The sequence below is a fragment of the Psammomys obesus genome, unplaced genomic scaffold (assembly GCF_907164565.1).
Source record: "Psammomys obesus unplaced genomic scaffold, mPsaObe1.curated_primary_1811, whole genome shotgun sequence".
NCBI lineage: Eukaryota > Metazoa > Chordata > Mammalia > Rodentia > Muridae > Psammomys > Psammomys obesus.
Genome location: NW_026592118.1, coordinates 36,509,388 through 36,524,066, shown reverse-complemented (window position 1 = coordinate 36,524,066; position 14,679 = coordinate 36,509,388). Strand labels below are relative to the sequence as shown.

The window sequence follows — 14,679 nt, the reverse complement described above, 5'->3', positions numbered from 1 at the left end:
AGTAAATGGTGGGATCTAGAAAAGATCATCCTGAGTGAGCTATCCCAGAAGCAGAAAGACACACATGGTATATACTCACTCATATAGACATATAATATAACATAAACCTACTAAAATCTGTACACCTAAAGAAACTAATCAAGAGGGAGGACTCTTGCTAAATTCCTATCCAGAAAGGCAAAGAGGCTGGATGTCACGCACAGCCCTCGCCGATAAGGACGACGCAGCAACAACGGATTTGTCCAGCAGCAACTTTATTGTGAGGCTCTTAACAGCAGATGGAGAAGGACCCCGAACCCTGTGTGCGTTCTGCTTAAGTAGCCAGCAGGGTGACTTGTTCGTCTGTAATTGGTGCTCCACACAAAACCCAATTAGCATGTGGTCTCCAAATGGAGGACCACACAAGCCTACATTAGCATAAGGCGGCGCATGCGCAGATCGCAAAACAATGCTGGCAAGAAGAACCAGGAAGCAGGAAACCGGCGCCATCTTGTAATGGCAGGAGTGGCTCCCGACATCTCCCCCTTATTAATTTTATAAAAATCAGCCAGAGGAAAATATTACACCATGAGTTTTCCGATCAGCCTGCTGACTCAACAGCACCAGCGATCAAGGAGGTTACACGGTGCAGGAGACCCTCTGCACCCTTAGCCCCGTGCAATGGGAACCCGAGCCCTGGGGAGTGCAGAGGTCTGTCTAGAACAGCATCCTGGTGCAATGGGAACCTGTGCCCTTCAGGGGTGCTAAAAGTTCTGACAGAGTCTCAACGGCTGAGCACGTTAAGCCAGACTTGAGGGGAGGCTCCCTGTTCCACAGCCAACATAGCCTAAACCATGGCCACATTTTTGAAATGTTGTTGTCTTTTGAATCTGCAGAGCAACCAAAAACAGAGAAACAGTCCAGCCAGTAGCAACACTCCAAATATTCCCACGCCAACCCACTCCTTAAAATAGGAAAAGGCAGAAGATAGACATTGGCAAATAAGGTAGTCCCAGAGAGTCATTAGTGGCGAAAAATCTTGGGAAGACTTGTGCATCATGCATCACTGGCATGGGTCGAGGAAAGGCTGACAGGATCCCCCATCGAATCTCCTGGGTCTCCACCTCCAAGCTCGTCAGCAGTCAGGATCAGGATCAGGGTCATCGTGCTTCACCACCCGGGTCAATCGCGCCGGAACCCAAATTGGATTTTCTTGGTCCTGTGGGAAAATACACACAGCTCCCCTGGATCTTATTAAAATAGGATCCGGTCCTTTAATGATTATCAATGTTGCCGGAGTAGGTGCATCGTAACACAGCCCATACATCTAGAGTGGAGCATAGCACCTGTACTTGATGGCTAGTGTAAGGAGTAATAAGAGCAGAGAGCACAGCTGCTGCCAAGCCTCGATTTGTTACCGGTATTTGTTCATATACTTCAGGTGGGTATAAGGTCTGATTAACTACCCACTGGCCTTGTCCAGTCCAGTCTAAATATTGTCCCATCTTTCTTTCCTTTTCTGAAATTAATGAATTAGGAGCCATAGCCCTAGTAGCTTTACTCCTTTTTCTGACTTGGATCATTTCCTCGAGAGGGGGCGCTGTCGCACCATACCCTGGCGCATAAGGCGGGTCAGGGCCATATCTCTCTGCTTCATATTTTGCTGCTTCCTCATCTAATTCTGCTTGCTCATCAGGATCGAGCTCTATCTCTTCCTCTTCACTAGAGTCAGCAGATTGTCGTGGTTCCTCTTCCTCCGAGGACGTCTCCTCACCGGAAGAGGACTCCACCTTAAGAGTCTTAAACTTATCCAGGAGAGGGTACAACTTGTTAACCCCTTCCTTTTTGCTTGTATTTCCTTTAGTTTCTGATATCATCTTTGATTCTTTATTTTTTGACTCGAGTTTTGAAAGTTTTCCCGTGTTTTTGGGTTTTTTCTCCCTTTTGACTATTTCTTCTTTTTTATCCTTTTTTAATATTTCTTCCTTTTCTGCTTCTGATAGACTATCCTGATGGTCTGCTAACGCTCTTTGCCCCTCCTTTACACCCACTCTATCCCGTTTCCCACAATTAAGACACAGACAACACAACAAGACAAAAACGAGACTAACATTGAGAAACGGAATACACCAGACCACAGAAATCATACCTTGCAGAAAAGTACCACGGTTTCGCACTGCTGGCTTGAATCCTCCTCCAACGAGCAGTCGGGGGTCCTTCGAGTCGTTCCTCCGCCCAGGGTTCGGCAGGTTTCCCGGGTTTCGGCACCACTTGTCACGCGCAGCCCTCGCCGATAAGGACGATGCAGCAACAACGGATTTGTCCAGCAGCAACTTTATTGTGAAGCTCTTAACAGCAGATGGAGAAGGACCCCGAACCCTGTGTGCGTTCTGCTTAAGTAGCCAGCAGGGTGACTTGTTCGTCTGTAATTGGTGCTCCACACAAAACCCAATTAGCATGTGGTCTCCAAATGGAGGACCACACAAGCCTACATTAGCATAAGGCGGCACATGCGCAGATCGCAAAACAATGCTGGCAAGAAGAACCAGGAAGCAGGAAACCGGCGCCATCTTGTAATGGCGGGAGTGGCTCCCGACAGCTGGACATCAGAAGAAGGAGAAAAGAAGAAACAAGTCAGGAGCCTGACACAGAGGACCTCTGAAAGGCTCTGCCCTGCAGACTATCAATGTAGATGCGGAGACTTATGGGCAACCTTTGGGCAGAGTGCAGGGAATCTTAGGAAAGAAGTGGGAAACAGTAAGATCTGGAGAGGACAGGAACTCCACAAGGAGAGCAATAGAACCAAAAAATCTGAGCACAGGGGTCTTTCCTGAGACTGCTATTCCAACCAAGGACTATGCATGGAGATAACCTCAGACTCCTGCACAGATGTAGCCCATGGCAGTTCAGTATCCAAGTGGGTTCCATTGTAATAGGAACAGGACTGTCTCTGACATGAACTGATTGGCCTGCTCTTTAATTTCCTCCCCTGAGGGAGAAGTAGTATTTCCAGGCCACAGAAGAAGACAATGCAGCCACTCCTGATGAGACCTAATTGACTAGGATCAGAAAGAAGGAAAAGAAGTACTCCCCTATCAGTGGACTTGGGAAGGGGCATACATGCAGAGGGTCGAGGAAGGGAGGGATTGAGACGGAAGGAGGTAGGGAACCACAGGGGGGATACAAAGTGAATAAAGTGTAATTAATAAAGAAAAAAAAAGAACTAATTCTTAGGACAAACCATAGTACATTATCTAAATTTATAATCCCTTCTTTTGTTCAAGTGTCTTCAAGTGAAGATCAGTTTTGTTGAAACAAAGCCAGATATGCATTTACCTGTATATTGTCTGTGGTTGCTTCCATGCTGCAATGATAGAATTTAGTATTATACCATACACTATATCATTAGTTGGAAACTGTATAATTGAATAGTTCTAAAGGCTTGAAGAGTCATCACAGCTTGTCTAAAATGTATCACTGAATGGGGAGGAGATAAGGAATCTAGAAGATTAGAAATTCATCTCTTGAGGTGGTGTCATTTCTAAGACACTTTCAGGTAACAGTGTGGATTCTTACCTACAGTCTGGGTAGCAGAATTAACAAAAATGTAGATTCTTTCTGGCTAGGACTCCTACATACCAACAAGGAACTATGTGTGTATGGGAATAAAATAGGTGGAAAAATAGTAAGTAAAAAAACAACAAATTAACAAGTAACCAATAACAACTAAAAGAGGAAGAAAAGGGACAAAATTGGTAGGTATGAACACCTGTCCTTTTATAATGAACCTTTAAAAGGGGACAATTGATAATTAATAAAATGTCAATTTTTACTTACTTTTGATGCTTTCCTGGTATTTTTTTTTAAAAACTTGTAAGCAGGCCAATGAAAGTTTCCCCAAACCTGGTAGATATTTCTACTGTTGCATACATTATACATAATGATTTGGTCATTTTTAAAGGTGGTATTTTTTTTTTAAAGAGCTACAAGGAACTCTCTACTGGCCCTCCCACTCTCTTTCTTGCTAGTACTTTCCATGTGGTCAAATAGTTTCTGGCCATAATTTGTGGCTTGGAAGTGAAACAGACTACAGCTCAAGGAAATGTGAAGCTGAAGTAGTGGTGGTCAGAAGATGCCAGGTAAAAATGACCAGCAGGAGCAAACATGAGTATCTAGTCATAAGTATAAGATTAAAAGGGGAGTGGCATTGCCAACTGGGTTTTTTGATCTCTGGTGGAAGCTTCTAGCTCCGATGGGTCGGTACTGAGCCCATATGAGAAAGTTGATGGCATGACTATGGAAGAGGTGGAAAATCTTCAAGAACAAAAAGTAAACGAAGAAAATATTGCAGTTCTTACCAGCATTTCAATAAATAGTTATACATCACTTTTCCTCATGGAAGAGTGGCTAGGATTATATACTCAAGGAAGGCAACCTGGTATAAATTGACCTTGAGGTCTTTGCATTGGCTTCTTTGCTAATGTGGCTCACACTTTTGTCAAACTGGCATAACTTAGGAAACACAAGTAACAGGATAGATAGAAGATATCATTAAGGCAGATTACCTTTGTACCAAATCTGGACACCAGAATACACAAGTTACAGAAGCCTGGAGTAAATTAATCTATTCATTTAATTGAATGCCAATAGAAGGTATGCTTTCATGACAATTGAAGTAGCATTAATAAATCCATAGAGAGAAGTATCATCCAGAATCCTACAGACCATATCACAAGAAGATTGAATTTGACATACACGAAGTGTATGCTGTGGGTGTGCTCTCCAGCTAAGAAGAAGGCAATATCAAAGGTGTAGAACAGAAAACCACTATTTACACATGAAACCCTCTAAACAATAGGCCTGAAAGTGAAAACTTCTTTTTTTTTTTTTTTTTTTTTTTTTTTTTTTTTTTTTTGTGAGGTGGAATGAGTTTTTGATGCCTTGCTTTCAACTCTAAGAGCATGTGAAGATAAGAGGCTTGAATGGGTGTGGTAGAGTATGCCAAACATGAGTTACTAAAACCATTTAGTGTATGAGGAGGAGGGTGAATTTGCTGCCCAACTTAAATTTACAGTTTTACGGATGTGCAATGGCCCCATTTGCTTTCAATCTGTCCTCTACAAGTCTGAGATGGAGGTCCATGACACAGAGCTAAAGACTCTTCTCTAGACTTCTGCAAGTGAAAAACTTCAGAAAAGAAGGCCTCCAGGATTGTGGAGAATACCTCAAGTGCAGAAAAACTAGAAAAGAATGAACCTGGGTACCAACAGTCTCACAATGTAGTTCCTACAGTTCTGGAACTCACTATGTAGACCATGTTAGCCTGGTTCTCACAGTGAGCAGCCTGCCTCTGCTACCTGAATTTTCGGGTTAAAGGCATGTGCCACCATGCCCGGCTTCCTTTTTGAAATATGTGGACTTCCCTTCTTAGAAAGAAAAACCAGGAACCAGAGGAGTAGAATGAAGAGAAATGACTTACGAAAGCTATGGACTTGGCTGCCTTGCTGGGGGCTTATGGAGAAAGGTTACATTTTGTACCCCTGGATTGCTGACCCAGGGAACCAAGGCTTCCACTAACTTAAGAGTTAATGAAATGGCATGACATTAATATAAAATTGGATTCACTAGGAAAACATAAATAAAAGCTACAAGGAAGAAACTATGAATTAATAAACAATAATGTCAATTTGCATGATCTTGCTAACCAGCCCTTCCTGGTACAATTTGGAGCATTTGCATTTAAAGTCTTGAGGTTTTCCCATGCATTCACTGCTCATATTGCACTCCACTGTAAAGGTTACTACGAGAGATGCAGAAATGAAACCAATCATGGCACTATAATTTAAAACTAAAACAGCTGGCAAAAATCTTCCCTCTCAGAACATGTTGTCGTAAAAGTCAATGAAAAGGTCGGGGGACTTTTCCATTTGCTTCTGTGATAACATGAGCTACTTGAACTAAGGGACATATTAATGTTTCCGCTGAAGTTTTCTATTACATGCCAGGAGTCCCATTCTAAGATATCACAGCGGCGGTGATAGAAAAAGACAGATGATAGAATGAAACGGTTGGTCCTAACACAAAATAATCAGGCGTCTTTATATTTCCACTTTACATTATAACAGGAAGCCTGATTAGATTCTGATTCTCTGGTTTTACCTAAAAATAAACCCAGCTTGGGACAGTTTTTGTCTGTATGTGCTGATTCTTATTATAAAAGAATTTCTTTTAAAGGAACAGGCACCTCATAATTACGGAACCTAATTCTTGCATACACAAAGCCAGTAAGTGTCAGAAGGAATCCCCACATGTCATTTCATGTATCTGAAATATACTAATGAAGTATTTTTTTTTTTTAGAAAACAAGGCTTTATTTGTTAAATTGAATATGGCCATTTACAAAGACATAACCCTGTGAAATATCATCTTAACAGAGTCAAAGAAAACATTATAAAACTTTGAATTTAAAATTAGAACACTTAGTACTATCCAGACTACCTCACAGTATACATAAAAGATTTTAGTAATTCACACGACTTCCTAAGTAGAATTTTTTACAATATCTGCAAGTGGCCTCTAAGTAACAGTCCTTTGATTATCATATATTTTAGTTAGCTAAATAAAATACAGGTGCTTCTCAACATGTGATGATATTATACCCTGAAGATCCACAGTTGTTGGGAAACCCTGCTGTTAAGGTCAAAATCAGGCAATTCCAGATAGCCCCTGAGCTGTGTATAAAATGATGGGCATCCTTTGTCAGCAGGAATCCCCCTTCTCTGCCTGATTTGGAGAGCCAAAACCCCCAGGTCATCTACCTGAATATGTCATGTAGTCCTCAGGGGAAAAACAGGTTCAACACCTTTTCTTCCCGTAGAACCCAGGCAAGCACCTGGGAACACGCAAAGGAGGCGTTCCTGGTACTTTTAGCTCAAGCAAATCAAAACACAGTCACCTCTGAAATCTCCCCCACTGCACAAGGTCTATAAATGTTCCTGATCCAGGAGACAAACTTCACTATGACAGTCTGACACTCTTCAATTATTCTGGGGAAGGAAGGGCTCCCCTTCTCTGGGAAATTTCATCACTGCACTCCTGAGGCTTGGCTCTGTCCACTCAAACCAAACAGGGCTGTCACCACTGCTTCTAGCTTTCAGAGCTCTGAGCCTCCATTACTGGCTGTTCCTGAAACACCCATGACTCATCCATTCAGGTCAGACAGAGCCTTCCTTGCCACCTGACTCACCTGCCATCTGGCCTGGTGCTGGCAGCCTGGCCTAACAGTTATTTGTGGAGAAATCTTTTCTCCTGCCCTGCATGCCCAGGATTGACCACGGAGATCTTCTGCCATGGAATCTTGGTTCTGGGTTTCATCAGTTCCTGCCTGGAAATGATCCAACATTCCTGCCTAGCAGTTTGCACTTCTGGCCCTGTGACATCAGGGCGTTCCAGCTCAGTAAAGGACAGAATGACACAGGATATGATACTACGTTAAGAATATTAAGAGCCAGGTAGCATTTACCAAATCTATTACTGAGTTAATCAGAAATTTCCCTAAATATTCATGTGTTTAATACCCACTTTGCCAGCTGTTAGTGCATTCTTAGAAAGTCATGAGATATTGAGAAAGATGATCACTGAGAATGACCCTTTGAGAGTTAGAGTTCAGTCTTGCATTCAGTCTGGCTCTTCCCTTCGTGATTCACAAAGATGCAGTAAGATTTACACTACTTAGCTCTGTACCCCATTTTTTAATTGTGTTTTTTGGTTTGTTGGTATTTAACTTCTTGAGTTCTTAGCCCTCTTTCAGATGTAGAGTTGAAGATCTTTTCCCAGTCAGTAGACTGTCACTTAATTCTGTTTACAGTGTCCTTTGTTTTATAGAAGCCTCATTCAGAAGGGCAAACAGGATAGACATAAGAAGCTGAAAAAGACAGGCAACAGGACAAGAGCCTACCACAGAGGGCCTCTGAAAGACTCTACCCAGCAGGGTATTTAAGCAGATGCTGAGACTCATAGCCAAACTTTGGGCAGATTGCAGGGAATCCTATGGAAGAAGGTGAGATAGAAAGATCTGGAGGAGGCACAGCTAAACAAGGGAAGCAACAGAGCTAAAAACCTCTGGGCCCAGTGGGGACCTAGCAACTGATGAATCAACCAAGGACCATGTATGGTGTGGACCTAGAGCCTCTGCTCTGATGTAGCTCATGAGCAGCTCAGTCTCTAGGCTGGTTCCCTAGTAAGGGGTGGAACAGTCTCTGCCATGAACTCAACTGCATGCTCTTTGACCATTTGCCCCTGGCAGGGTGGCTTTAGTAGGCCACAGAGAAAGATGATGTACACAGTCCTGATGAGACCTGATAGACCAGGGTCAGATAGAAGGACCTCTCTTATGACTAGGGGAGGGCCATAACGCGGAAGAGGGAAAGAAGGTGGCACAGGGAAGAGATGAGGAAGGGGGCTACAGCCAGGATACAAAGTGAATAAATTACAGCTAATAATAATAATAATAAAAATTACACTACTGCTATTATGGATGGGGGCATGCATTTATAGTAGGAGGGACTGCCCTCTGATATCAATTACCAAATAAACAACAGCTCTTGTCTGGTGTTTCTGTCAGGTATTGGTCAAATTAGTGAGAAAAGCAAGAAATACAATTTCTAAGTTGCTGGACATTATGGGTTTAGCAAACCCATGTGTTATAAGCTACCCTTCTAACCCTGTGGTTGACAGGTTCTGTTCCACTGAATACAAGATTTATATACCCACACTGTTTAAATTTGAAGCCTTGTGAAAGCCACTAAACTACACTGTATATGTGCAATTGTCAAACAATAATGGCAAAAAATAAATGAAGAGATTAATTAACAAGATAGACTTGAAAGTCTGAGTAAGGAAGATTTTCAAAGTATGTTGTAAATTCAGAAGTCCTAAAAGTAAACGTAATAAATTTTCACTAATCTGCGTGACCTAAGTCCCATAAGCAATCCAGAAGACCAGTGAGAAGTTACAGAACAATAATGTCTCTAATATGAAACAACTTTTAGGAATTTGTCGAAAACAAAACAAAACAATAACTTCAATAAAGTACTACAATTATATTGCCAGTCAAACGCAAATATAAAGGTTATATATTTATGTAAAACTTATAAAAACCTTGAAATAATTAAAGTCACCAATACATAGCAAACATTAATCTTCACACACAGAGAAATGAAAATTAAACTAACATAAACATTTTAGTCCTTTATTTCCAAACCTACTGAGTATTTCAAAGTTCAGAAGCACAGCTTGTTGGTAAATAAAACAGTCTCTCATTCAGAACATACTTGGAAAGAACAGAGCAATTTTAACCACCTGAAGAGACATTTCAGTTGTCATCGCTGGGAGGAGAGTCACAGCTGGCATCCAGAGTGAACAGGTCAGAAAATTTGCTCACAATCGTGTACTATGCATAGTACAATCTTCCATAATAAAAACACTCTCTGGTCAAAAAAATCAATAGTGCCACTTTTGAGAACCCTTATTTTTTAGTTACTTTTAGATTATTGATTATAAATTACATCTCATACATAGTAAATTTACTTCATCCAGGAGTTTATCCTTCACATCCAGTTACAAATAAAAGCAACATATACTGGATTACTGAAGCATAGCAATACATAGCTTAAAAAAAATGGTGAATAACTATGACATTGTTCAATAAGCGTTGGTTAAGGAACACATCCATATCCACTTGCAAAATGAATAGATATATGATTTGAGTTTTATTAAATAACTTCCTGGGATGTATTATTTAAAAACAGTATGAGCTAAGAAAATGGAGAAAGAAACATATGTGTTCTTATTCTTCAAGGCAATGTGGAGGATCTGGGAGATCAGATAAATAAGAGACAATGTTTGATTCCAGTTCTTCCCAATAATTAAGATGCCAGTTCTACAAGGAATAAAAACAAGGAGCAAGCATTTGCTGGAAATTCTCCCTTAAAAGAGACAACATGGAAAATAAATATATCTAAACATTCCTTAGTAAGTAGAACACATCTTAAGACTAAATACAAAAGGGATAAGTCATATTTTGCCTATATTGTCAAATCCAGATAGGTAAGCTTCCGTTTTGCTTAAACATGAGGACTGTGCATGCATTTTCATAGGAGCATTTTTTTCAGGGCACCTACAAAGGGACATGAAGTGATATCATGAACAGTTAAAAACAATAAAGTAAAGCAGGGAGGGGACAGACGACCAATCCTACATGGTAAGAATGGAATTCCAAGTGACTGGATCTGTGAAAATTGGTAATTAAAGTATAGGCTAATCTTGTAAAAGTAATTATTTTTTAACAGACACAATTAGTGAGAAAATAACAGAGACTGATTTTTCTCAGTGCTACAACTTCCAAGATATACTGCTGTGTTGTGTGTCTTCCGAGCTGTAATAAGAAATATGATGATAAATGGTTCCTGCTGATATTTTCAAGGCAGCCAAGGTTAGAAGACAAAGTTTTTTGCTAATAATTGTATATTAGATGGAAAGAAGTGGAGCATGTAGAGAATGACAATGGCCTCACTCTTGGTTTTGAAAGATTCTGTGAAGCTACGTTAGTGTCATTATCATCACAAATCTAAAAGTTCTCCCTCACTTACTAGCACTCCTTCCCTAATAAACTGTGTCCCTACATTTCCAGTTCCCAATCACATCAAAGGCATTACTGCCTTTAAGAACAGCTGAACACCTGTGGATGTAGCTCAGTAGCAAAGTACTTTTTCTAACATGTGTGAATACCCTATGAAGCCAACATACCAAACAATACCAACATGTACAGAAAGAACATGTCTTTAGAGGGATCTTCAAAACTGTGAGACAATAAAATTTAAATGTACATAATAATTATCCCATCATTATGCGATACAAATATAGTTTCTTTCATTATAGTTTATGTTGATATCCAGGTACTGTTCAAATAGGAACGGAATCTTCCTCATTCCACACAAGCTCATGATAAGACTTAATCCATATTCACTTGCTATATTTTTAACTGGAACAGGGATGCTTTGTTCTTTAAAGTTTGTAGGTTATTAATGTTTTTAAAGTTCCACCATCCTTCTTCCAAACATGCTAATCTGTTTTTATGGTCTGCTGTTGTTTTCCTGTATAAACTAAAGTAACTTTCCAGCAATCATTTTATTTCTTTAGATTTACCTGTAATTAATATTTCCTGTACTCTTTTTGTGCCTAATTCTACTGATCAGCCATGATTAGTAGAACTCTGGTTTCTTCAAATTAGAGACACCACAAAACATACAAAACTACTGGAAGAAAATAATAAAACAAGACTTTTACAAATCAATTCTGATTTTAGTAGAAATGGGAAAGAAAGGATGTTAAAATATTTACAAAAACCAGGCGGATTTTCTTATTAACAGGGATTATGATATAATTCATTTGGACTGCTGCATGTGTTATTTCCTCTTGATGTATTTGCAGAGGGCAAAGCTACCCTACAGCTAGGATCTTCTGTAGCACAGGGCTTCCTCCGTGGTTCGGATGCCTGAGCTGAATGTGTCTTTTTAAACGTTGTGAGGCAGCCTTCATTCCCTCTGTGAAGTCTATAGACTAACACCAAGGAGCTGACATTTAACTAACAAATTTTCCCTTAGATGAGTGATTTGAGTCAAGTGGCATAAAAATGACTTCAAAGTGCTTAGAAATTGAATCCAAGAGTCAGATTATGTTGAACAGCAGCCTTCTGGGCATGGGTTATAACCATGTCATAAGTTCAACTTTTCTTTTACGGAGGGACTTATGACTAATTCATTGCAGGGTAATTCCTCCAGTCCTAATTATTCTATCACATTCTAATATGGTTGGAGTTGGCAAAACAAGATAGGCCCAACATTACTGAAGTTACACATTAGAAGAGTAAATAATGTCAAACCATGTGCATCAAGGACACCAACCTACAAAACTTTGATAATCAGAACAATGCAATCACTTCTTGATAGGAACATTATCAAGTTAAAGAACTGTTACTTTTTAAAGCTTTACTGTTCAAGGGTTTTTTATTTGAAAATAAATGCTGATTCCCTATAATTAACATTTAACATATCAAAAACTCTACCCTTTACCGAGTTCTCCCAGTGGTAAATTCTTGCACAAATATAGTATAGGAAACAGACCTTGATATGATCTTTTGATATTACTCAGATTTTACTTGCACCCATTCTGTAGTCACTGCAATGAAAACGCAATTATATCACCACATGAATCTACTGTGCTTCCGTTTATAACTATTCTCATATCCTTCAGTCACCTCCTTTAAACATAGCCTTTGTTGACAGAACATGCTCCCTATTTGCTTAACTGTGTCATTTCAATGATGCTATACAGGTTTTGGAGAGAAAGTTCAGAAGTTAAGAGCATTTGCAGCTCGGTTAGAGAGTGTGGATTCCCAGCATCCATATGGAAGCTTACAACCTCCTGTAAACTTAATTCCAGAAGATTAGATGCCCTCTTCTGAAGTCCATGGCACTGGAAACACACAGAACACATACATACATTCAGACAAACAGTAATACACATAACATAAATCTTCAAAAAAAAAAGAATGGTATAAAAATAAAATCATATTGTTTGTAAGAATTTGAGATTTGGCTGTGTTCATAATTCACTGTCTTCCCTCTCTATCTTTGAATGAAAATAAAATTAAGGGCAGACTGAAATTTGTTGCCACATTTTAAAATTAGTGATTTTCTTCTTTATAAAGCTAAATGTGTATTTAAGTAACACAAAATTTATATTATTAGCTTGCCTTGACTCTTTATTATTTATTTATTGACTCTTTATTATTTATTAATAAATAAATTTTATTTATTAATTATTTAGCATTTTCTCATAAGCACAATTATAGGAGATTTACGTTGAAGTTTCATAAGCAATTATCTAACAGTTAGCAATGATATAGACCCTCCATTTATAGTCTTTGCGTTTGGAATGCTCAGTACCGTGTTTCTTGCAGTGATTGCTAACAGCCTGTCAGAGTGGAATAAAAATGAATTAAGAATCACCACAGATGATAGTGGGAGGAATCCTATTTCTCATTAGATTTCATTTTAAAAAAGAAAAATAAAATAAAAGAGGAGAAATAGGAAATCTTAAAGCATGCCAGCACAGGAAGTGAATTTACATAATATTTTATCTTTAACAAGAATCCATGCAAGAAAAAGAAGAAAAAGAAAAATCTTACCTGTGTTTGAAATGTGTTTTGGTACATTCATAAGTAAAAGACTATAGAATAAAACAGTTAAAAGTTAAGAACGCCTATAACTTCTTTGCTACAAGGAAACTGAATGGGGGTAAGTCTAAATGTTGCTACTATCATGAATCTATGTATTTAAGTGAATATTATGGATAACTGTTGACAGCTTATTCCGTAGAAGGGAACTGAAAGGAAAAGATTAAGCTGTGTAATTGACAGAAGAGATGTTTTTGCCGAGCGATGCAGGCGTACACCTTTAATCCCAGCACTCTGGAGGAAGAGGGGGTCAGAAATGTGAGCTGGAGGCCAGTCTGATCTACTCAGCGAGTATCAGGACTTGTCGGGGATACATAAAGAAACTCTGTCTTGAAAAATAACAACAACAAACGTTTATAATGTAATAAAAATAATTCAAAGAATAAGATTTGGCAAAGTAAAGAAAAAGTTTCAACTTAGAAAAAACAAAACAAAACAAAAAGCACAGGTGTATCAGGCTTCCTTTCTACAAGCAGACATCTATCTGGCCAATTTGGTGAATATGGTATCCAAAGGAAGCTGTCAGATAAATTTAGTTTGCACCAGTGATATACCACTAAAAGCCTCTAGTTTTACTTCCCACAGAACACAGTGAAGCTGTCTGGTACAAGTGCACTTCTTTGCCCTTTTATGAAATAAGCAGGAAGGTAAATGTCACCCGTTTGCCTTTGCTTAACATTTTTTCAAGTAATTGGGTAGTAATCATAAGGCTTCTTGTCTCATTCATGGCCTTAAATTAGATGGATCCTTAAAGTCCTATACCTGACTAGGCTCTCACTCTGACCTTTTCTGTTTTCTTCCAAATCTGTTAGCTCACTGCTTGTCCAAATGCACAACAGAATGCTGGTGTCCTTATCACAATGGATTATCAACTTCGTCCCTTTGCAGACTTCAAAAAAACCTCAGAGATATTATCTTTTCCAAAACTTTATTTCTATAATACTGGGCTAGAAGTAAAAGTTGAGAAATTAAGTTATAATAGTTTATCTAAAAGGGCCCAGTGATATCCTTTTATACAGAAGTATAGGTCACTTACTGAATTGACCTTGGTTCAATTACCAACATGTCTGATATCTCATAACCAACTGTTGTTCCAGAGATTCTGATGTACTATAACCTTTGCACATGGTGTCCATAAACTCATGGAGTCACACAGAGATGTACATGAAGACTGAATAGGCCTTTAGAAAACATTATAAAGAGGAGAAATGGTAATTATCAGTAGCTTATCTTCTTTTCTATGAAAACAGGCAGGTGATAAGTTAGAACACTATCATACACCAGCTTAGACACTCAGAACTGCAGAGAAAAATAAAAAGAAAGATATAGTATATATTTGTGCATATATATATGTACATATAATACATATTATCTGTATTATAATAATACATATAATACATATT

The 14,679-nt window shown here is 39.0% G+C and overlaps 1 pseudogene; it reads left to right on the top strand.

Annotated features, from left to right (window-relative positions):
* Positions 1 to 4,165: 4,165 nt before the first annotated feature.
* On the top strand, positions 4,166 to 5,291 carry LOC129681040 (proliferation-associated protein 2G4-like; annotated as a pseudogene).
* The last annotated feature ends 9,388 nt before the right edge of the window (positions 5,292 to 14,679 follow it).